The sequence below is a fragment of the Ranitomeya imitator genome, chromosome 9 (genome assembly GCF_032444005.1).
Source record: "Ranitomeya imitator isolate aRanImi1 chromosome 9, aRanImi1.pri, whole genome shotgun sequence".
Lineage (NCBI taxonomy): Eukaryota > Metazoa > Chordata > Amphibia > Anura > Dendrobatidae > Ranitomeya > Ranitomeya imitator.
The window spans coordinates 44140265-44164800 of record NC_091290.1 but is presented as its reverse complement, the minus strand read 5'-3'; the positions used below and the strand labels follow the sequence as shown (position 1 = coordinate 44164800).

At 47.5% G+C, this 24536-nt stretch overlaps 1 protein-coding gene across 5 annotated transcripts in view; it reads right to left on the bottom strand.

Moving 5' to 3' along the window:
- PHRF1 (PHD and ring finger domains 1) overlaps positions 1-2136 on the bottom strand; it is a 58068-nt gene extending 55932 nt beyond the window's left edge. For 2 of the 5 annotated variants that reach the window (XM_069738728.1, XM_069738731.1), the window contains exon 1: positions 2042-2136. The gene's annotated coding sequence lies outside the window, so the exon portion shown is untranslated. Of the gene's footprint in view, positions 1-1981 lie in introns of all 5 variants that reach the window. The other 3 variants (XM_069738730.1, XM_069738729.1, XM_069738727.1) reach the window with 3 other exon arrangements.
- Positions 2137-24536: the final 22400 nt, after the last annotated feature.

The window sequence follows — 24536 nt, the reverse complement described above, 5'->3', positions numbered from 1 at the left end:
AAGATGGCCCTATCCCCCACAGTCACCTCCCCTAATCACACAGGACAGTGATGGGGGGAGATCTGAGATAAGATGGCCCTATCCCCCACAGTCACATCCCCTAATCACACAGGACAGTGATGGGGGAGATCTGGGATAAGATGGCCCTATCCCCCACAGTCACATCCCCTAATCACACAGGACAGTGATGGGGGGAGATCTGGGATAAGATGGCCCTATCCCCCACAGTCACATCCCCTAATCACACAGGACAGTGATGGGGGGAGATCTGGGATGAGATGGCCCTATCCCCCACAGTCACCTCCCCTAATCACACAGGACAGTGATGGGGGGAGATCTGGGGTAAGACGGCCCTATCCCCCACAGTCACCTCCCCTAATCACACAGGACAGTGATGGGGGGAGATCTGGGGTAAGACGGCCCTATCCCCCACAGTCACCTCCCCTAATCACACAGGACAGTGATGGGGGGAGATCTGGGATAAGACGGCCCTATCCCCCACAGTCACCTCCCCTAATCACACAGGACAGTGATGGGGGGAGATCTGAGATAAGATGGCCCTATCCCCCACAGTCACATCCCCTAATCACACAGGACAGTGATGGGGGAGATCTGGGATAAGATGGCCCTATCCCCCACAGTCACATCCCCTAATCACACAGGACAGTGATGGGGGGAGATCTGGGATAAGATGGCCCTATCCCCCACAGTCACATCCCCTAATCACACAGGACAGTGATGGGGGGAGATCTGGGATAAGATGGCCCTATCCCCCACAGTCACCTCCCCTAATCACACAGGACAGTGATGGGGGGAGATCTGGGGTAAGACGGCCCTATCCCCCACAGTCACCTCCCCTAATCACACAGGACAGTGATGGGGGGAGATCTGGGGTAAGACGGCCCTATCCCCCACAGTCACCTCCCCTAATCACACAGGACAGTGATGGGGGGAGATCTGGGATAAGACGGCCCTATCCCCCACAGTCACCTCCCCTAATCACACAGGACAGTGATGGGGGGAGATCTGAGATAAGATGGCCCTATCCCCCACAGTCACATCCCCTAATCACACAGGACAGTGATGGGGGAGATCTGGGATAAGATGGCCCTATCCCCCACAGTCACATCCCCTAATCACACAGGACAGTGATGGGGGGAGATCTGGGATAAGATGGCCCTATCCCCCACAGTCACATCCCCTAATCACACAGGACAGTGATGGGGGGAGATCTGGGATGAGATGGCCCTATCCCCCACAGTCACCTCCCCTAATCACACAGGACAGTGATGGGGGGAGATCTGGGGTAAGACGGCCCTATCCCCCACAGTCACCTCCCCTAATCACACAGGACAGTGATGGGGGGAGATCTGGGATAAGATGGCCCTATCCCCCACAGTCACCTCCCCTAATCACACAGGACAGTGATGGGGGGAGATCTGGGATAAGATGGCCCTATTGTGGAGACAATAACCGGATCCAGCACGGTGTCATCCTATGGTTTGTGCACTGGCAGAAATTAATGATGTCCTCGCTCCACCAGCTCGCGGACCGCTGCTGTCTGTGATTGGCTGCAGCAGTCAAGTGACTTTGAGCTGTGTATCATCATCTGATGACGCGTTACTCAAACCTAAAAGTGAGAGCTGCAGCCAATCACAGACTGCAGCGGTCCAGGAGCTGGTCGTGTGGTGGCCATGGCTGGTGGGTGCAGGGAGGTGCAGATGTGCACACCTGAGCACTGACAAGGGGGCACTAATGTAATAAATGCCTTATGTGGAAGCCTTGGTGTGCATAACGTCCCACTACACCTGCTGGGACTTGTAGTACCACCACAACACCTCACCTGGGAGTGACACTAGATATGCCAATGTCAGGCTGGCAGCCATAATAACAGCGTGCCTGTGACGTCACCACTAGCTTATATAAGGAAGGAGAGCAGGTAGACGCAGTGACGTCACGGCTCAGCGCGCAGGTAACGCACAATGTAGACGAGTCTTACGTTGCCGAGCACCGCGTCCCTCACCCTCCGGGGTCTGCTCACCGCATAGTTCGTGCGATCGGCCCTACTCTGGCAATCAGCGTCCGGAAGCCAGCAACACAAGGAGATCTCCTTCCGGGTCACACTGGTGGGTGGTGACGTCAGGTCAGTAGTGAGGGCCGCCCCGACCTGACGTCACGGCGCTTGTGAGATTCCCTGGTTACCATGGAGACGACCGGCAGAGGCGGAAGCTGTCCAATCTGCAATGTAGACAGAGGGGTGGGGGATGCGCATGCGTAGTGCTGCTGGCCGTGCTGCCGTCAGTGCCGTGCCCACTGCCACCGGTCACTGACGATCGGCGAGCAGAAACAACTTTCTTTTTACCGTTCATTAATTTATTTATATCCAGTAACTAAAATATTTATGGGGCCTAATTAACCCCTTGATTGAATTTTATTTTTTTATGGAATTGCGGTAACTGAAATACTGCACTTCTGTCATTTAGATATTTTTATGGTTCGTGTTTCCTAATCCCGTTAGTTCATCTTAAATTTTGATACATTAGACTTTTACTGACAAAGCAAAAGCAAATATGTTTTTTTATTATTATTATTATTATTTTATTGGTGGATAAATGTGAGTGATTTCAATTTTATATATATTTTTTATTTATGCTGTTAGACACTAACGCTAATCAGAGGTGTGTGGAGAGAGCTCGGGCTAATCAGACGTGTGCGGGTAGATCTTGGGCTAATCAGACGTGTGCAGTGAGAGCTCGGGCTAATCAGACGTGTGCGGAGAGAGCTCGGGCTAATCAGACGTGTGAGCAGAGAGAGCTCGGGCTAATCAGACGTGTGTGGAGAGAGCTCAGGCTAATCAGACGTGTGCGGAGAGAGCTCGGGCTAATCAGACGTGTGCGGGTAGATCTTGGGCTAATCAGACGTGTGCAGAGAGAGCTCGGGCTAATCAGACGTGTGCGGAGAGAGCTCGGGCTAATCAGACGTGTGCGGAGAGAGCTCGGGCTAATCAGACGTGTGAGCAGAGAGAGCTCGGGCTAATCAGACGTGTGCGGAGAGAGCTCGGGCTAATCAGACGTGTGCGGGTAGATCTTGGGCTAATCAGACGTGTGCAGAGAGAGCTCGGGCTAATCAGACGTGTGCAGAGAGAGCTCGGGCTAATCAGACGTGTGCGGGTAGATCTTGGGCTAATCAGACGTGTGCAGAGAGAGCTCGGGCTAATCAGACGTGTGCAGAGAGAGCTCGGGCTAATCAGACGTGTGCGGGTAGATCTTGGGCTAATCAGACGTGTGCAGAGAGAGCTCGGGCTAATCAGACGTGTGCAGAGAGAGCTCGGGCTAATCAGACGTGTGCGGAGAGAGCTCGGGCTAATCAGACGTGTGCGGAGAGAGCTCGGGCTAATCAGACGTGTGCGGAGAGAGCTCGGGCTAATCAGACGTGTGCGGAGAGAGCTCGGGCTAATCAGACGTGTGCAGAGAGAGCTCGGGCTAATCAGACGTGTGCGGAGAGAGCTCGGGCTAATCAGACGTGTGCAGAGAGAGCTCGGGCTAATCAGACGTGTGCAGAGAGAGCTCGGGCTAATCAGACGTGTGCGGAGAGAGCTCGGGCTAATCAGAGGTGTGCGGGTAGATCTTGGGCTAATCAGACGTGTGCAGAGAGAGCTCGGGCTAATCAGACGTGTGCAGAGAGAGCTCGGGCTAATCAGACGTGTGCAGAGAGAGCTCGGGCTAATCAGACGTGTGCAGAGAGAGCTCGGGCTAATCAGCTCGGGCTAATCAGACGTGTGCGGAGAGAGCTCAGGCTAATCAGACGTGTGCGGAGAGAGCTCGGGCTAATCAGACATGTGTGGAGAGAGCTCGGGCTAATCAGACGTGTGCGGAGAGAGCTCGGGCTAATCAGACGTGTGCGGAGAGAGCTCGGGCTAATCAGACGTGTGTGGAGAGAGCTCGGGCTAATCAGACGTGTGTGGAGAGAGCTCGGGCTAATCAGACGTGTGCGGAGAGAGCTCGGGCTAATCAGACATGTGCGGAGAGAGCTCGGGCTAATCAGACGTGTGCGGAGAGAGCTCGGGCTAATCAGACGTGTGTGGAGAGAGCTCGGGCTAATCAGACGTGTGTGGAGAGAGCTCGGGCTAATCAGACGTGTGGGGAGAGAGCTCGGGCTAATCAGACGTGTGCGGAGAGAGCTCGGGCTAATCAGACGTGTGCGGAGAGAGCTCGGGCTAATCAGACGTGTGCGGAGAGAGCTCGGGCTAATCAGACGTGTGCGGAGAGAGCTCGGGCTAATCAGACGTGTGCGGAGAGAGCTCGGGCTAATCAGACGTGTGTGGAGAGAGCTCGGGCTAATCAGACGTGTGCGGAGAGAGCTCGGGCTAATCAGACGTGTGCAGAGAGAGCTCGGGCTAATCAGACGTGTGTGGAGAGAGCTCGGGCTAATCAGACGTGTGCGGAGAGAGCTCGGGCTAATCAGACGTGTGCGGAGAGAGCTCGGGCTAATCAGACGTGTAAGCAGAGAGCTCGGGCTAATCAGACGTGTGAGCAGAGAGCCCGGCTAATCAGACGTGTGCGGAGAGAGCTCGGGCTAATCAGACGTGTGCGGAGAGAGCTTGGCTAATCAGACGTGTGTGGAGAGAGCTTGGGCTAATCAGACGTGTGCGGAGAGAGCTTGGGCTAATCAGACGTGTGCGGAGAGAGCTCGGGCTAATCAGACGTGTGAGCAGAGAGCTCGGGCTAATCAGACGTGTGCGGAGAGAGCCCGGCTAATCAGACGTGTGCAGAGAGAGCTCGGGCTAATCAGACGTGTGAGCAGAGAGCTCGGCTAATCAGACGTGTGAGCAGAGAGCTCAGGCTAATCAGACGTGTGCGGAGAGAGCTCGGGCTAATCAGACGTGTGAGGAGAGAGCTCGGGCTAATCAGATGTGTATGGAGAGAGCTCGGGCTAATCAGATGTGTGCAGAGAGAGCTCGGGCTAATCAGACGTGTGCGGAGAGAGCTCGGGCTAATCAGATGTGTGCAGAGAGAGCTCGGGCTAATCAGATGTGTGCAGAGAGAGCTCGGGCTAATCAGACGTGTGCGGAGAGAGCTCGGGCTAATCAGACGTGTGCGGAGAGAGCTCGGCTAATCAGACGTGTGAGCAGAGAGCTCAGGCTAATCAGACGTGTGCGGAGAGAGCCCGGCTAATCAGACGTGTGAGGAGAGAGCTCAGGCTAATCAGATGTGTGCGGAGAGAGCCCTGCTAATCAGACGTGTGAGGACAGAGCTCGGGCTAATCAGACGTGTGCAGAGAGAGCTCGGGCTAATCAGACGTGTACGGAGAGAGCTCGGGCTAATCAGACGTGTGAGGACAGAGCTCGGGCTAATCAGACGTGTGCGGAGAGAGCTCGGGCTAATCAGACGTGTACGGAGAGAGCTCAGGCTAATCAGACGTGTACGGAGAGAGCTCGGGCTAATCAGACGTGTGAGGACAGAGCTCGGGCTAATCAGACGTGTGCGGAGAGAGCTCGGGCTAATCAGACGTGTGCGGAGAGAGCTCGGGCTAATCAGACGTGTGCGGAGAGAGCCCTGCTAATCAGACGTGTGAGGACAGAGCTCGGGCTAATCAGACGTGTGCAGAGAGAGCTCGGGCTAATCAGACGTGTATGGAGAGAGCTCGGGCTAATCAGACGTGTGAGGAGAGAGCTCGGGCTAATCAGACATGTGCGGAGAGAGCTCGGGCTAATCAGACGTGTGAGCAGAGAGCTCAGGCTAATCAGACGTGTGCAGAGAGAGCTCGGGCTAATCAGACGTGTGCGGAGAGAGCCCTGCTAATCAGACGTGTGAGGACAGAGCTCGGGCTAATCAGACGTGTGCAGAGAGAGCTCGGGCTAATCAGACGTGTGAGGACAGAGCTCGGGCTAATCAGACGTGTACGGAGAGAGCTCGGGCTAATCAGACGTGTATGGAGAGAGCTCAGCTCCTGCGCCTGCCACACACACAGTCATCTCTGTGGCGGCATTTTACCCTTAGGGGTTAATACTAATCATGTGCACCGAGCAGACCGTACTTTTCACGCTGCATTGTTAATAGTGAACATCACTTGACTCTTAGGCTCTGTGCACACGTTGCGGATTTTGCTGCGGATCCGCAGCAGTTTCCCATGAGTTTACAGTACAATGTAATCCTATGGGAAACAAAAACGCTGTGCCCATGCTGCGGAATGAAAACGCACGGAAACGCAGCGGTTTATATTCCACAGCACAGGGGGTGGGAGGGGGGGGACCTGGATCTGGATTTTACACACAATTATTCATATCTTCTCTCCAGCGAACGCTGCTGCAGGGAAGATATGAATGGCGGCTTCAGCACCAGATGCAGGGGACAGCGCTTATCTCTAGCGCTGTCTCCTGCACGCTCCGTGGGATACCCAGTGGGCACACTGATGTACCAGAGAAACGCACCGGCACACGGACACGGATAATTCCGGTACCGATTTTTCCGGTACCGGAATTATCTGGACGTGTGAGACTGCCCTAAGATGTAGTGTCCCTGCCTTTGATGTGGGCTCGCATGCAGAGCTGTAACACAGCACAGATCCCGGAAAAATGGAAACGCTGCAGGTCTCGGAAAATGGTGACAAAAATAAACTTTTTTTCTGAAATTCCAACTCACTTGGAATTTTTTTCCCATACACTGTATGATAAAATGAATGGTGTCGTTAAAAGGTACAACTCATCTCACAAAAAACAAGCCCTTATATGGCCAGAAAAATAAAGGTTGGTGCTCTTGGAAGAGGAGGAAAAAAGAAAATGGAAAATCGCAGGGCGATGAATAGGTTAAAAAATTATAGTACTATGATTGGTGGGAGCTTTGGGGCCCCTACCACTGGGAGCACTGTTGTAGTGCTGTGGCGACCTCCCCCTGCTGGCTGTGCAGGGTACTGCAGCAGGACCCATTCATGTGACCAGGGACACTGTACAGGGAAAATCACCTGCATAAATGGTGTTGCCTTCATTGTCCGGATCAGTCGGGATTTCCAATTTCAAAACCAGACCTTTGGACCCATTAAACCAGCGCGACTCAGTGTCCAACCTGAGTGTTTCCTTATGAGAAAAATGTTGTGCAGCAAGCTACACCACAGACCTCCATTATACAAAAGGAACTCATGCTCCAATCTTCACTTCTACATTATAAACACAGAGCCTTCAAGCAGCTGCGCAGACCCAATGGGGCCGTCATTATCTTAGGGATCATTCACGTGTCCGATTTCTCCACGTACGAGAAAAACCGACCGATTATTCTGATCAGTGATTGATCAGAGTGTGGTCTAAGTTTCATCCGTTTTTCTCATACGTGGTGAAATAGAAATAAAAATATGTTTCTCCACCTTCTCCATTCTCACAGGCTGTGAAAATCAGGCTGCACTTAGATGTCATCCGAGTGCAGTCTGATTTCGCAATTTTCACAATCTATGGGACCATTTACATATCAATATTTTAGCGCTATATAAAAATTATTATTATTATCACCACAGGTATGAGTGCTATCTGCGAAAATCATGGCTAGCACTGGTACGTGAAAATCAGAGGTGGGAATGAGCCCTTAATGAGCGGCATATTCGAATGCAATGCTCTGACTCGCGGTGATGCGCCCTCTGCTGGTTGTCCTGATATGAACTCGAGCCTGGGAACTTTTCTGATTTTTTCCCACGCTCGAAGGACATCCAGCAGAGGGCGCCTCACCGCGAATGAAGGTAACTACAGGTCATTGACCTAGTTTCCATTCATTCCCTGGGGTTTTACAGTCAGAAACACAGCTGCATTATAGCAGAGCTCCTGGCTGTAAAAAAAATTAACCCCTTCAGATGGATTTACAACATGGGACGTTACAGATCTTCGGAAGGTATGTATATTGTTGCTTTATTATTTTTTCTTTGTCACAGAGCGAGGGTCTTCAGATGGATTGAGCGTAGAATAAATTATTACAACAAACGGTGTGTTTATTTCATTAAAATACTTTTTAATATTGTGTGTGTGTTTTTTTAACTCTTTCCTACTATTGGATTAATAATGGATAGGTGTCATAATTGACGACTCTCCATTATTAATCTGGCTTAATGTCACCTTACAATAGCAAGGTGACATTAACCCTTCATTACCCCATATCCCACCGCTACACGGGAATGGGAAGACAGTGGCCAAGTGCCAGAATAGGCGCATCTTCCAGATGTGCCTTTTCTGGGGTGGCTGGGGGCAGATGTTTTTAGCCAGGGGGGGGCCAATAACCATGGACCCTCTCCAGGCTATTAATATCTGCCCTCAGTCACTGGCTTTACCATTCTGGCGGAGAAAATTGCACGGGAGCCCACGCCATTTTTTTCCGCCATTTAACCCTTTAATTTAATAGCTAGAATGGCCAAATTTTGTACATACACACTACTACTAACATTAGTAGTGTGGAATATGCAAAAAAAGGTGATATGAGATGGTTTACTGTATGTAAACCAGGTCGCATATCATGTCGTGTTTAGGAAGGAGATAGCAAAAGCCGGTAATTGAATTACCGGCTTTAAAGCTATCTAGCGCTGTATGAAATATTAATATATATACATATATGTGTCTCACTAACATATATATATATATATATATATATATATAGACAGTATATATGTTTTTATTATTTTTTTTACACATGGATCCTTTGTATGTCCGTATGTCGGTTTTGCAAGCCTGCGAGAAAATCTCATAGTACGGATGACATACGGATGCCATACGGAGGATACCATGTGCAAAATACGCTGACACACCCTGCCTACGGAGGAGCTACGGACCACTATTTTGGGGACTTTTCAGCGTATTACGGCCGTAAATTACGGACCGTATTTTTATACGCTGAGTGTGAGGCCGGCCTTAAAGTGATTTCTACATGGATTTTTGTTGTAGAATCTGCATAAAATAAACTGTGTGACATACCCTAAGGCCACGTTCACACGTTCAGTATTTGCTCAGTGTTTTCCATCAGTATTTGTAAGCCAAATCCAGGAGGGGGTGATAAACACAGAAGTGGTGACGTGTTTCTATTAGGCTACTTTCACACTAGCGTTGTTTTCAATATGTCGCAATGCGTAGTTTAGGGGAAAAAACGCATCCTGCAAAGTTGTTTGCAGTTTGCGTTTTTGCCCCATAGAGTAATATTACCGACGCATTGCGACGTATTGACACACGTCGTAAACCGTCGTGCGACGGTTGCGCCGTGTTTTGGCGGACCGCCGGGAGCAAACACGTTAAATGTTTTTTGTTGCCGACGGACCGCTTTTTCCGACCGCACATGCGCAGCCGGGAACTCCGCCCCCACCTCCCCGCACCTCACAATGGGGCAGCAGATGCGCCGGAGAAATGCATCCACTGCCTCCGTTGTGCAGTGCGTCAAACGCTAGCGTCGGAATCTCTGCCCGACGCATTGCGACAGGCCGAATCCGACGCTAGTGTGAAAGTAGCCTTAGGGTATGTTTCCACGTGCACTAAACGCTGCGTGTTTGACACTGCGTAGAGCCGCAGCGTCAAACACGCAGCGTCCAGATGTTACGGCATAGTAGAGGGGATTTCATGAAATCCCATCTCCACTATGCGTGGTAACACGCACGCGGCGGCCCCGTGACTCTGGACATGCGGCCCGTCTTTTAAGATCGCAGCATGTCCGTATACCTTGCGGTGATGCTGCGTCGCCGCAAGGTATAACACAGGAACATAGGGCCCTATGTGTGGGGTGCGATGAACCCGGATGTGTGCTCGAAACACATCCGGCATCATCGCGTCCCAGAAGGGGGCGGAGCTTAGCACAGAGCGGGTTTGCCGCTCCGACGAAACCGCCGGCCATCCTGATTGTGGACACATACCCTTATACATCTCCTCCTGATTTTGGCTTACAAATACTGATGGAAAATACTGACCAAATACTGAAGGTGTGAACATGGCCTTACCCTACATGTCACTAGTTCTGTGCATTTAGCTTGCATCAATAGTCTATCATTAGATTTCATTAGCTTGTGCACCTGATATAGCACTGGTAGTTTATAGATGTTTAGGAATGCTAAAAATGTCACCTGCGTAAAACATCATCATCACGCAAACCTTGTACGTGCTTTTAGTCACTGCTGTCACTCCCTCACACACAGAGGACCGATGTCCTGAAAGCACTTTGATGTTTCCTCGTAGTACTTGATATGTCACTTTGCCTAACATAATATTTAGCTCTGTGTTCTGTAGTGACGTACATCTTCCCACCTATGTACCCAGAAGGCTATAATTTCACCCCTTACATAGTCTCCCATCAATAATAAAACTATCATTAATCAGAAATTGTGATACTATAAAAGTAGTTATTAGTGTCTTGATTAGATTTGCACTGACGAGGGGCAGTACCCCGAAACCCAGAGTCTGCAAATTGAGATTCTGGTTTGGCTATTATCCTAAGTCATGTGACAAGGCTCGTTAATAGGTTGACATTGACTGTTAGGATTGCTGCTTCCAATAGGTGGCACTAGAGTTCTAGTCCTCTTCCTCTCTGAAGAGACAATTTGATTAGAAAGTTCACTTTTTCACTCAGTGATTGACACTTCACTGCTTTTTTGCTGGTGTTTAAGGGTATGTGCACACGATGCGGATTTTGCTGCGGATCCGCAGCAGTTTCCCATGAGTTTACAGTACAATGTAAACCTATATAAAAAAAACGAAATCCGCAGTGCACATGCTGCGGACAAAAATGCGCGGAAACGCAGCGTTTTATTTTCCACAGCATGTCAATTCTTTGTGCGGAATCTGCAGCGTTTTTACACCTGCTCCAATAGAAAATTGCAGATGTAAAACCGCAGTGGAATCCGCAATAGAAACCGCGATAAATCCGCAGGAAAAACCGCAGCGGTTTTGCACTGCGGATTTTTCAAATCCGCTGCGGAAAAATCTGCAGAGGAGCGTTCTACTTGTGCATATAGCCTCATGGTGTGGACTGCAGTCACCTAGAGTTGTGTGCTCTATTGGGAACACTGGGCTGTACCAGAATCTGTAGCGTGGATTAAAGGGATTTTCCCAAAATCAAATTATCCCCCCAACCAGAACCCTGTCTTGGGCCTGTTTCACACGTCCTGATATTTCTGGTACCGGAAAAAAGCCGGATTACTTACCGGTAATGCCCTTTTAATGAGCCCCGACAGCACCCACTATGAGAGAGGGACCCGCCCATAGGAACCGGAAACCTACAGAGATAAAAAGGGCGGCCCCCCTCTCCTCCTCAGTTGTTTTTCAGAGTACAAGAGGAACCGCCATTGTCCAATTAGCATATACGCTCATTATTGCATAAATAATTAAATTTATATTCACCCGTGGAATATTTTTTATAAAAATGTATATATATATATATATATATATATATATATACTAGATGGCAGCCCGATTCTAAAGAATCGGGAGTCTAGAATCCATATATACTTTATTTATTCAAATGTAAGAATAATACAATTAATAAATAATAGTAAGAAAGAACAAAAATAATATGCAGTATATGGAGAAAACACCAAACAAAAGTTCAAAATTGGTGTGAAAATGTCACTGAACCACTTCACAACTAAATATATATAGTTTTGGTAAATGGTATTATCATTTTTTTGACGAAATTCGGCAGGAGCTTGAAGAGCAACGTCACTGGGCCCGCCTCCACGCAGTAGAAACTTGCTGCGAGGTAAAAATTCAAAAATCACACCAAAATGGCGGGCGGAGTGTGTCACAGTACGGCACGTTTCTGATTGGTCGCTCGCAGCAGGCGGCAACCAATCAGACACTGGACACTGTTGACGTCACTTATCTCCGGACATTAGCTCCGGACATTAGCTCCGGACATTAGCTCCGGACAAAGCCACGGAAGTTGGCACAAATTGCAGGAAGTAGTATTCTAGGCAATTAATCTCCGGACATTAGCTCCGGACATTAGCTCCGGACATTAGCTCCGGACATTAGCTCCGGACAAAGCCACGGAAGTTGGCACAAATTGCAGGAAGTAGTATTCTAGGCAATTATATATTATATATATATATATATATATATATATATATATATATAACTAGGGTGGGAAGTGACAGGGTGCTGTCGTGGCTCATTAAAAGGGCATTACCGGTAAGTAATCCGGCTTTTTACCCTTCGCCACGACAGCACCCACTATGAGAGACTTTCAGAGAACCTTCACCTGGGTGGGATTACCGTACTAAGGACGGCTCTCCCGAATGCCAAGTCAGATGTGGATACAGATCAAGTCTATAATGTCTATAGAAAGTAGAAGGCGACGACCAGGTTGCGGCCTTACATATGAGTTCGATGGAGATGTCTTTATTCTCCGCCCATGAGGATGACACAGCCCGAGCTGAATGTGCTTTCACTCCCTCTGGAGGATCTTTGCCTTTTTGTATAAATCATTTTTATTGGTCATTGCAATAAAGAGTAAAGGTAAACAATACAAACTAGTAAATCAGTGCAATGATAAACAATGATTACAAGTAAGTCAAGTAAGGCATTGTGACAACGTTTAGGTCTTGTAATTCAACTTTCTGGTAAATAATGTTGTTGGTTATCCCAAAATTATGAGGAGTTAATAAAAAACAGCAGGGATAGTAGATAGCCATTATTACATTTCTTTGTAATCATTTGACAGTATAATATACGTTCAAACTGGGTAAGAGGAAGACACACAAAGTAAGATAAGGGAAAGAAAGAGGGGTAGAAAGAAGGAGAGGAGTGGATGGGGGAGTAGGGAATGTGGGAAAAAAGTGTGGCTGCCAACCCGCTCCAGCGGCCAGAGCGCAGGTCGAGAAACGGCTCGAGAGTGCACGCGAATGAGTTACATAATGCATCAAGTTCTGGAAATCCAGCGATCTAATTCAGAGGTTTCCGTAAAAGCAATCCAGGGAGCCCATGTGTTGTAGGTTTTTTCCGCATTACCTGTAGACTGATTTATCAGCTGCTCCATTCTATAAATGTCATTAAGTTCTGCCACAAATTCCGCACGGGAAGGGAAGTTTTCTTGTTTCCAAAAACGTGGGATTAGATTCCTGACTGCAGTAAGAAAGTGTCTGAGGATGCCCCTCTTGAACCTAGATATCGACAGGTTACACAAAGACAACAATGCTAGACCTGCTGAGGGTTGGATCTGTGTGATAGACATCCTATTATGAAGTTCAAAGACGGCCAACCACAAATCCCTTATGGGGGGGCAGTCCCACCAAATATGCATGTAAGAGCCTATTTTCCTTAGGCATCTCCAACAGGTGTCAGGAGTCGTGGGGAACACCGCATGCACCATGGAGGGGCATCTATACCATCTTGCTAGAATCTTATAGCTCCTCTCCTGTGATACCGCGCATAATGACGATCTGAACGAGAAGAGAAGAATTTTTCCCCTATCTTCAGATGACAAGGGTCTTCCCAGATCACCCTCCCATTTCGAGAAAAACATTGGCCAACCCCGCAGCGGAGCCCTCCCCTCTTGGAAGATATTATATAGCAGCGAGACAGTATGGTCCGGGGGGCTTGCTGATATGCAAAGCATCTCAAAGGGAGTTAGCGGCCTGCCAATATTGGTTTGTTTAGAGATTGAGTGGATATAACTTTTTAGTTGTTCATAGAAGAACCAATCAACAGAGTGTGATTCCTCCTCTGGGAATAGTTCCCGAAGGGACTTCATCCCAGTTTCTTTTAAGTAGTCGTGGATGATGGGTTTGGAATCTTTTCTCTTATTTAGATATGTCTCTCTATTCAGCCCCGCCGGAAAAGCAGAATTGTCATAGATTGGAATTAAGGGGCCTGGGAGAGTTGTGATCTGAAGGTCTTTGTTTCGGTTTTTAATAAGAAGCAATATGTTTCGTGTGAGGAAGGGTATGTAGATGCCTGGTCCTACCCCCTTGCCTCCTGTCCAAAGAACAACTTGGGAGTCGCATCCATTAAGATCGTTTTCTAGGTTTACCCACTTTTTGCTATTTTTACTGTGATAAAGGTCCAGGATACAAGTTCCCATTGATGCATAACTATAAATCGCGAGATCTGGGAGACCCAATCCACCTGTCAGTTTAGATCTACTTAAAGGGAACCTGTCACCCCGTTTTTTCAGATTGAGATATAAATACTGTTAAATAGGGCCTGCGCTGTGCGTTACTATAGTGTATGTAGTGTACCCTGATTCCCCACCTATGCTGCGCAATACATTACCAAAGTCGCCGTTTTCGCCTGTCAATCAGGCTGGTCAGGTCGGGTGGGTGTGTTCACAGCGCTGTTTCTTCCTCAGCTTTACGTTGGTGGCGTAGTGGTGTCCGCATGTTGAGGTGACTAATCCACTGTGGGCACGTGAACAAGGAGCGCGCGATCTGCGCTATCACCCCCTGTCATCGGTGGGGGCGGCCATCTTCCTGGAGCCGCGCGTGCGCAGATGGAGTGCTCTGCTGCACGGGGCTTCAGGAAAATGGCCGCGGGATGCCGCACGTGCGCACAAGAGATCGCGGCGGCCATTTTACCAAAGCCGAGATGCAAACTCGGCTTTGGGAAAATGGCCGCCGCGATCTCTTGTGCGCACGCGCGGCATCCCGCGGCCATTTTCCTGAAGCCCCGTGCAGCAGAGCACTACATCTGCGCATGCGCGGCCCCAGGAAGATGGCCGCCCCCACCGATGACAGGGGGTGATAGCGCAGATCGCGCGCTCCTTGTTCACGTGCCCACAGTGGATTAGTCACCTCAACATGCGGACACCACTACGCCACCAACGTAAAGCTGAGGAAGAAACAGCGCTGTGAACACGCCCACACGACCTGACCAGCCTGATTGACAGGCGAAAACGGCGACTTTGGTAATGTATTGCGCAGCGTAGGTGGGGAATCAGGGTACTCTACATACACTATAGTAACGCACAGCGCAGGCCCTATTTAACAGTATTTATATCTCAATCTGAAAAAACGGGGTGACAGGTTCCCTTTAATGTTGTATATGAAATACGTGCCCGATTATGAGACCAAATAAAACGAGTAATTATTTGTTTGAGCCGGGAAAAGAAGGAAGCTGGTAGGTATAGGGGAATTGTTTGAAAAAAATATAAGAGACGAGGTAGGAGGTCCATCTTAACTGCATTGATCCTACCCAGCCAGGACAATTGGAGCCTGTGCCACCTCTCCAAGTCCGAGTTTGTTTTCTGTAGAATTGGCGCAAAGTTGGTTTCAAACAGTTTAGACGTTTTGCTTGTAATTTTGATACCTAAATAAGTAAGGAAATCAAAGCGCCATTTAAATGGGAAAGTCTTCCTTAATTGATCCGCCAAGGGGAGTTGGAGTGAAATGTTTAAGATTTCGGATTTATGGGAATTCATTTTGAAGTTACTTAGGAGGCCAAATTTATGTAGTTCCGAAATAATGTTTGGTAGGCTCGTAGAGGGGGACGTAATATATAGGAGAATGTCATCTGCAAAAAGTGCTAGCTTATGTTCTTCAGAACGTAGTTTTATACCCTTAATTGATGGGTTGTTTCTCAAGGCCACAGCTCCATTGTTAGGATATATAAGAGGGGAGAGAGTGGGCACCCCTGCCTTGTACCATTCCTGATCGGGAACAATTCCGATAATGTGCCGTTTACCTTGACCTGAGCACTAGGAGAAGAATACAAGGCGGAGATCCTACGCAGCATATTTTCTTTTAGGCCAATTTCCTCTAGGGTCTGAGAAATAAATTCCCAATGGACCCGGTCAAAGGCCTTTTCAGCATCAATTGACATGATACACAGGGGGTCCCCCTCTCTGCCCGCTCTGTCAATTAGAGAGATAGTTCGGATTGTGTTGTCTCTCGCCTCTCGCCCTGGAACGAAGCCCACCTGGTCCTGGTTTATTAGTTTTGGTAAAAGGGGGCATAATCTATTGGCTAACATTTTTGCATATATTTTAATATCCAGGTTTATTAAAGAGATCGGGCGGTAATTATCGCACATAGAAGGGTCCTTGCCAGGCTTAGGGAGAACTGTTATGTGAGCGATGAGTGCCTGTGTAGGGAAAGAGCCCCCAAGAGAGACAAAATTACAAGCCTTCAGAAATATTGGACTAAGCAGTGTGTTGAACGACTTGTAGAAGCCTGCTGAGAACCCATCGGGGCCCGGGCTCTTGCCCTGTTTCAAGGCGCTAATGGTTTCAGATACCTCCTCCACTGAGAATTCCTTTTCAAGATCAAGTAGATCACCTTCAGGCAGAGTGGGTAGTTTATGTTCCTGTAAATATGATTTGATTTTATTACGGAGAGAATGTAGTGGAGCTTCTTTATAGTGTCCCGCTATGTTATATAGAGATTTGTAGTATTCGCTGAAGTTGGAAAGAATATCTCTGGTATTAAACACTTTCTTCCCCTCTTTGTTTTTAATAAAAGGAATGTAGGTATTGGGATTGGATCTTTGTCTTTTGACGAGTATGCAAGATGGATAGCCTCCCTGATCCAACGGGACAAGGTAGCTTTCGTGACACCATAGCCTTTTCGGTGACCCTGAAAAGATACAAACAGAGCCCTACTCTGTCTGCAGGACTGGGTTCTCTCTATGTAGCTTAGGACTGCTCTTTTTACATCCAACATATGTAGCCTCTCTTCCTCTGGATTTAGTGGATTATCAAAAAAGGAAGGTAGGAAAATTTCCTGAGATCTATGATATTTTGTCGCTACTTTAGGGAGATATGATGGATCTGATTTGAGAACCACCCTGTCCTGATATGTCATTAGGAATGGAGGGTCTATGGAGGGGGCTTGTATGTCTCCTACTCGTCTGGCTAACGTTAAGGCTATCAGTAAAGCTACCTTGTATGTAACATTTTTTAGAGGGATGGAATCTAAAGGCTCAAAGGGAGGACCCGTTAAGGCGTCTAGAACAAGATTCAAATCCCAAGGTGGTAGACGTGGGACATGAACTGGAGTAGATCGTTCACATGCTCTAATAAATTTAGCTATCCATCTATCACCCGCTATGTTAGCACTGTAGAGGGCTCCTAAAGCAGACACTTGAACTCTTAAGGTATTAACTGATAGACCGAGCTCATGACCCTTTTGTAGGAACTCTAGGATAGCTTTAATAGGAATCTTACTAGAGAAGGGCTTTGTATAGAAGGTAAGGAATTTCTTCCATACTCTGCTATATATTAGGGTTGTAGACCTCTTTCTACTTAGCAGCAGCGTGTTAATAAGTTGTTGAGAAAATCCCCTTAGGGTTAGTATCTGCCTTTCAAGTTCCACGCCGTTAGGCGAAGATTTTTGACTTGTTGGTGATAGAATGGACCCTGAGATAGTAGGTCTGGGGTCATTGGCAGAATCCAGGGATCGCAAACTGACATCGCTCGAAGACATGAGAACCAGGGCCTCTTTGGCCAAAATTGTGCTATCAATATCACCCTCGCTTTCTCTTCCCTTATCTTTTTGATGACCAAAGAAATCAGCATCATTGGAGGGAACGCATAAGCCAGATCGTACTCCCACGAATGTTGGAGTGAGTCTATCATGTCTGGATGGTCTGTTGGATTTAAGGAGGCAAACATCGGTACCTGTCTGTTGTTTTTGGTTGCAAATAAAACTATTTGCGGCAGGCCCCATATGTCCACTATGTTCTTGAATATCCGAGGATTGAGAGTCCACTCTCCTTGACGGAGTGTGTGGCGACTTAGGAAGTCGGCTTTTACATTTTCTATTCCTCTGATGTGGAGAGCTGTTAGTGACAAGAAATTGTTTTCTGCCAAGTTGAAGATGTTTGCCGCTGAACACATTAGACTTCCTGATCGCGTTCCTCCTTGATGATTTAAATACGCGACCACCGTCGTATTGTCCGATAGGACTCTGATATGAGATCCTCGGAGCTGGGGAAGAAACAAATTCAACGCATAATAAACTGCTCTTAATTCTTTCCAATTAGAGGACTGCTGTATTTCATTAGAATTCCAGCGGCCTTGAGCTATATCTTGATTCAGATGGGCCCCCCAACCTTCTGGACCTGCGTCAGTAGTGACCAATTTTGAGGATTTTATTGACCATGAGACTCCCCTGGATAAATGTGTTCTATCTAGCCACCAAAGGAGAGAACTAAGTACGTCTTTAGACAGGGTCATCTTTGTATTTAAATGATCATGGCAATACGACTGAACCTGCAGAACTTGATGTTGTAAGGTTCTAGTATGGTATTGGGCCCATTGAACCGCAGGAATACAGGAGGACAGAGAACCTAAGAGAGACATAGCGTCTCTGAGGGACATCCGAGGGTTAGACCTCGCCATAGCCACCTTAGAAATTATAATCGATTTTTTGTCTTCTGGCAAGAGACATCTTTGACTTACAGAGTCCAAGATTAGACTTAGGAAGGACTGAAGAGTCTCTGGCTGTAGTCTGGACTTTTTGAAGTTCACAATCCAACCTAAATCCTGTAATGATGAAATGGCATTAGTCAGACGTTCTTTACATTGTGAAGCTGAGTTACCAATTATCAGGAAGTCATCTAGATAAGGGACAATTAACGTATCTTGGTGACGTAGATAAGCCATCACCTCGAGTATAACTTTTGTGAAAATCCGAGGAGCCGTGGAGAGGCCGAACGGCATGGCTGTGAACTGGAAGTGGCGGATTCGGCCCTGTAGCTGTACTGCTACTCTGAGATACTGTTGGTGTTCTGCACAGATGGGAAGATGGTAGTACGCATCTTTCAAATCTAGACCCGCCATAAAGCACCTAGGGAACAAAAGTTTAATAGTTGATCTTATCGATTCCATTTTAAAGGTATGATCACGGAGATAGGAGTTTAATCTTTTTAGATTTATTATAGTACGGAAAGTACCATCTGGTTTCTGAATCAGAAACAAAGAAGAATAGAATCCTTTTCTCTCCTGATTTTTTGGTACTTCTATGAGAACATTCTTAGCCAAAAGGCTCAGAATTTCTATTTGAAGCGCTTTACGTTGTTCCGGCGCTTTTAATGATGTAACTACAAAAGTATTTGATGGTAATTTGGAGAACTCTAATTTTAGTCCCCTTTTGATTATGTTAAGGATCCATGGGTTTGAAGATTTTTGCTCCCACTGTTGATGGAAATATTTCAGTCTTCCCCCCACTGGGATACTACTGATGGTATCTACCACGTCTAGAAGTCTCGGGGTTACTGAATAAGGCACCTTTCGGTTTTGCTTCCTTCGGATCCCAACGGTCTCTCTGCTGTTCATACGGCCTCCTTCTGTTGAACGGCCGTCTCCTAAACGCTCTCCTATAAGAAGGAAGAAACTGTTTAGGGAATCCCTTCCTTCTTTCTCCTGCTTTATTAAGGAGTTCGTCAAGAACCTTTCCAAACAGGAACTCACCCTGGCATGGGATTGTACATAATCTGGACTTAGATTGTGTATCGCCCTTCCATCCCTTCAACCAGAGGGCTCGACGAGCTGCATTGACAAGTCCTGCAGACCTTGCTGCCAATCTTAGAGAATCTGCTGAAGCGTCAGCCAAAAATGCCGCCGCACTCTTAATTAAAGGGACTGCTTGCAAGATTTTGTCCCTTGCGACTTTTCCTTTTATCTGCTGTTCAAGCTGGTCTACCCATACCAGTAATGACCTTGCAGTGCACGTGCCAGATATGGCAGGCTTAAAGGCTCCTGTGTTTGTCTCCCAGGATCTTTTCAGGAGTGCTTCAGTCTTACGATCCAAAGGATCTAGTAAGATCCCTGCATCCCCCACCGGAAGAGATGACGGTTTGGAGGTGGATGCCACTGCTGCATCTACTTTGGGAACCTTTGACCATACTGTTAGTTCCTCGTCACTGAAGGGGTAACGTCTCTTTGAAGAGGATGGGAGAAACCCTTTCCCTTGTTTATCCCACTCTTTTTTTACAAGGTCCTTGACGGCAGAAACAACTGGAAAAACTCGCCTTTTTTTATGACCCAGACCTGAAAACATGATATCCTGCGCAGATTTTACAGCTCTCGTATCTGGACACCCCATAGTGTTCCTGACGGATCTTACAAGGTTATCTATACTTTCTACAGGAAAACATGCTCCGCCTTCATCTTCAGACGAGCTGGGAGATGATCCTGAAGTATTGGAAGATCGGATGAGGCCCTCTTCGGACTCCGTACTAGAGGCAGGGGAGAGACGCTTAGTTCCATGTTTCTCTAAGGATTTTGATCCGAGAGACTGGATCTCCTGTCGTATCATGGCCCTAATATTCGTGGTTGTTACAGCCTCCTCATCTTGCAAAGTCTGCTTTATACAGTCCTGACATAACCTCTTGGGGTACGTGTCAGGCAGGGGTTGCAAACATAGAGCACATTGTTTGTGCTTAGTTTTATTGGATTTTTTAGCCTAAGGGGAGAGCAGAGAAGGAAGGGATCAGCTTATAGGTAGAGGACTATGAAACACTCACCCAGTGAAGCTAACGCCATACCGGTCTTGGAGGTGGAGATTTTGTGTGGGGAATAAGTAGATCTGAATCTCTACTTCTTGTCTTGCTTCTGTGAGTATCAGCTCCTGCCATGGAGCGATCACTCTTCTTTGCCGATTTTGCACTGCTCATGTCAGCGCTCTCATCCACCGCTGGTGGAAGCTCGTTATGTGCCGGGGACAGCATAGTGAGCGATTAGCGCTGTGCCCCGGCCTGTATTTGAAAAGCGCGGTCATTAGAACGCTGCCTGCCGCGAACCGGAAGTGTACCCATCCACTTCCGGTTCAGTGAATCAACGCGGACTTACCAGCCCAATGCTGCCGCCGCTCCTATGTGACACTCGTGCAGCAGCGCCGCTGGAGAGCGGCCGATCCTCCTCACTTGCCTCCTCCATAGGCCGGACTTCAGTCGCCCGGAACCTGCCGGATGGTGCCAAGACGAGGGGGGAGGATGCATGCAGTGCCTCCCCCGACGCTGCCGCTGACACCGCAGCCCCTGCTGTTCCCTCGGATACCACACAGGCGGGTGCATGAGTCAGGTAACCTGGAGGTGCTCCAACCACCTCCCTCCATGTAGGTGTTCCAGGATTTCCGATAGGAACAGGAAACCAACTGAGGAGGAGAGGGGGGCCGCCCTTTTTGTCTCTGTAGGTTTCCTGTTCCTATGGGTGGGTCCCTCTCTCATAGTGGGTGCTGTCGTGGCGAAGGGTAAAAACAGTACCAGCGATATCAGTGTCCGTGTGTGTAATACTGGTGGTATATGTGTGGCGTGCATGTGCCAGATCAGTATCGCACATACCGGTGCTTGGAAGGTAGCAGCACTGTTAGTGCTGTTCCCCGGTGCCAGGTGCTGAAAACAGCTCTCATCATTCTCCCCTGCTCTGCTGGCGATCAGCGTGAGCAGGGGAGAATGTTGAGCGTTATATTCAACTAATAACAGCGAGAGCAGGCGGCAGCTGATGGGAGTACTCTCATCAGCCTACCCCTGCTGCCACTAATCACAGTGACAGCAGGCGGTGACTGATGGGAGTATTCATAAAGTTCATAAGCTCTGTATACAGTGTAGGAAGCACCGTGTACCAAGAGGGAGCAGGAGCTGCTGGGTATTAGCAGACCTAAATTATCCCTGCAGTTGAAGAAGGAGGCTGAATTTTCCCTGTGTGACAAAGTCAACTACATTTTTTGGCCATTGTTGGGTGCAAACACCTTTGTCGTCATAATACAAAAGTGAGAAGTAGACATATTTCCTTTTTTTCTTTTAGTTTCCCTTGATATCAGCATAAAAAAACTGATATAAAAATTAGACCCTGCATATTAAAGGGAACCTGTCACCAGGATCATGCATGTTAAACTAAAGGTATGGCCATCATGGCTGATTAAGAAGATGTCTTCAGTGTAGAAATCCGCAGCCTGACTGTTGTTTGATTATCATTGGATGTTTGGGTGCAAATCCTCCTCGTGCATCGGGGTGGGACTGCGGATACGGTCTTCGGCTCTGCCACGGCCTCTCCGCTGGCTCTGGTGTCCGTATCTTCTTATTGTTTTACATTTTGTGACCACGCCATCCTAACTGTGGCCAGTGCTTGCGCACATTGATCTCACGGCGCGCTTCAGGAAAATGGCGCTCGTGTCGGCACATGCACAAATTTAAGTCTTGCGCTCAATGACGAGCTGAGATCTCAAGCTGCGCATGCACCGCCACAAGCGCTAATTTACTGAAGACTCTGCTCCGATCCTCTCACATCAGGGAATCGCAGCACAGGAGTGGAGGAGACGGAGAAAGTAATGTTTCCATCTCCATTGCCCTCATTGGCGGGAATTGTGCTGCACTTGGGTGATATCCGAGTGCAGTGTGGTTTCACTTACTCCCATAGATTTGTTTGCAATCCGATTTATCACTGCTGGTCAGTCGTTTAATTGCTGCTGTCAATCACTGTTGACAATGGCATTTGCATGGCAAAAAAAATGTAATATTTATTTAAAAAAATTATATATATATATATATATATATATATATATATATATATATATATATATGTATATATATATATAACACAAGGTTTTCCCAGACGTCTCTGTGCCTCCACCATGAGGGACGCTTCTCCTCAGGGAGGCAGCACCAGACTCAGGCTACGCTCATACGTTCAGTATTTGGTCAGTATTTTACCTCAGTATCTGTATTTGACCTCAGTATCTGTATTTGACCTCAGTATCTGTATTTTACCTCAGTATCTGTATTTGACCTCAGTATCTGTATTTGACCTCAGTATCTGTATTTGACCTCAGTATCTGTATTTGACCTCAGTATCTGTATTTTACCTCAGTATCTGTATTTGACCTCAGTATCTGTATTTGACCTCAGTATCTGTATTTGACCTCAGTATCTGTATTTGACCTCAGTATCTGTATTTTACCTCAGTATCTGTATTTGACCTCAGTATCTGTATTTTACCTCAGTATGTGTAAGACAATACCACGAGTGGGTGATAAATACAGCAGTGGTCTGGCTTACAACGACTGAGGTAAAATACTGTCCAAATGCTGAACGTGGCTTCAGTCACATTTCCCTTTTTCACTTTCTACTTTCCCGCCTTTTTTAACACACCCCCTTCACATAAAGCCACGCCCACCCACGTCAGGCAGCTACCGGGGTACGTGCGCCCTGACACAGTACTCATGGCAAAACATTCCTAACCTCTGGTATGGGAACTCCCACCTACTTGACGGAGGGATCAATTTACCCGCTTTATAAAATATCTCGCAAGAAATGCCTGGTGTGGGACCAAAAAACGCGCCGTAGGTATTACATTATATAACGAGACCGTAGCGCGCTGCTAAGAGCCCTACGTGAAGGATTCTTTATTCGACATCTAGCGACACCATTCAGGTCCCACCCCGGGGTGGGGTGTCAGTTGGTACACTCCTTCATGTAAGACGTGCAGAATCGAACGCACCGCACCCCAACCAGCCGGCTGGGAGGAGACCAAGCGAGTGTGACACGCCCATTTCTATCCTCATTGGTGGATTTTTACAAGCAGGCGGGGAGATTCGGACCGATACTGAAATCTGATTGGTCGTTGAACTGTAGAGTGAGAAGGGCGGATGAAGCTGTTGCGGGTGGCAGGTGGTGTGGGCAGGGCTGGTCCAGCTGGAACTTACAGTGTGTGATGCAGCCCAGGATGGCAAACTTCACATTCCGTGCCATAGTGATAATGTGAAGGAGCAGGGGCGGCGATGGCAGCGCGGCCGGAGGCAAGTAAGTGCTCCCTGGGGAGGGTCCTCACACTCTGTGCTATGGGGGGCAGCATTTCCTACAGTTCTATGTGGTTATTATTTATACGAAATGTTTACATTAAGTGTTTACAGAAAACAATTGAATAGAATTCTATTGTGTCAGTGGATTCATCATTGCTGCACATAAGTTATTGCAAATCTCTGTATATATATATATAATTTGTATATTATCACACTAATTTTTATAAATATACAATTTACAGAATTCACAAAATGTAAGTATATATGTGTCTGTATATATATATATATATAATCACATTGGCTGCTCACTACTGTCCTTCTGCTTTCTAGGAATACATCCATTACTGTGGGTTATACACAGTACACTGATCCTTCCTAGGGCTCAGGAGCCTTTTTTTCTCCTCTCTTTAATGTATCAAATAACAAAGAATAATCATTAAATCCATCTGAGAAATTTTGAAAAATGTTAGCAATCGTGTAAAAAAAAATAAAAAAAATAATATATATATATATATCCCACAAGAACAATCATAGAAATCGAATTTATTTATTTGACAGTCAGGACGAAGGTCCAGTAGAAGAAATGGCTGCCTGTACACAAGCCTATATATATATATACCTGAGATGGGAGGAAGCAGAGTCCTGTCATGTCTCTAGTGAATCTATAGATTGCCTGGGCTGCATGTGTCAGCCCCCTGTGGAGGAATGTAGGAGGGTCCCAAGCTGCAGACTGAAAGCATCTGCTGACGTCAGGACAGTGTCAGTGCTGGGCTATATATATATATATCTATATATATATATATATATCAGGGGCAGTGGTGCAGCCATACAGGGGCCAAGACGTTAGATGGCCACCATTG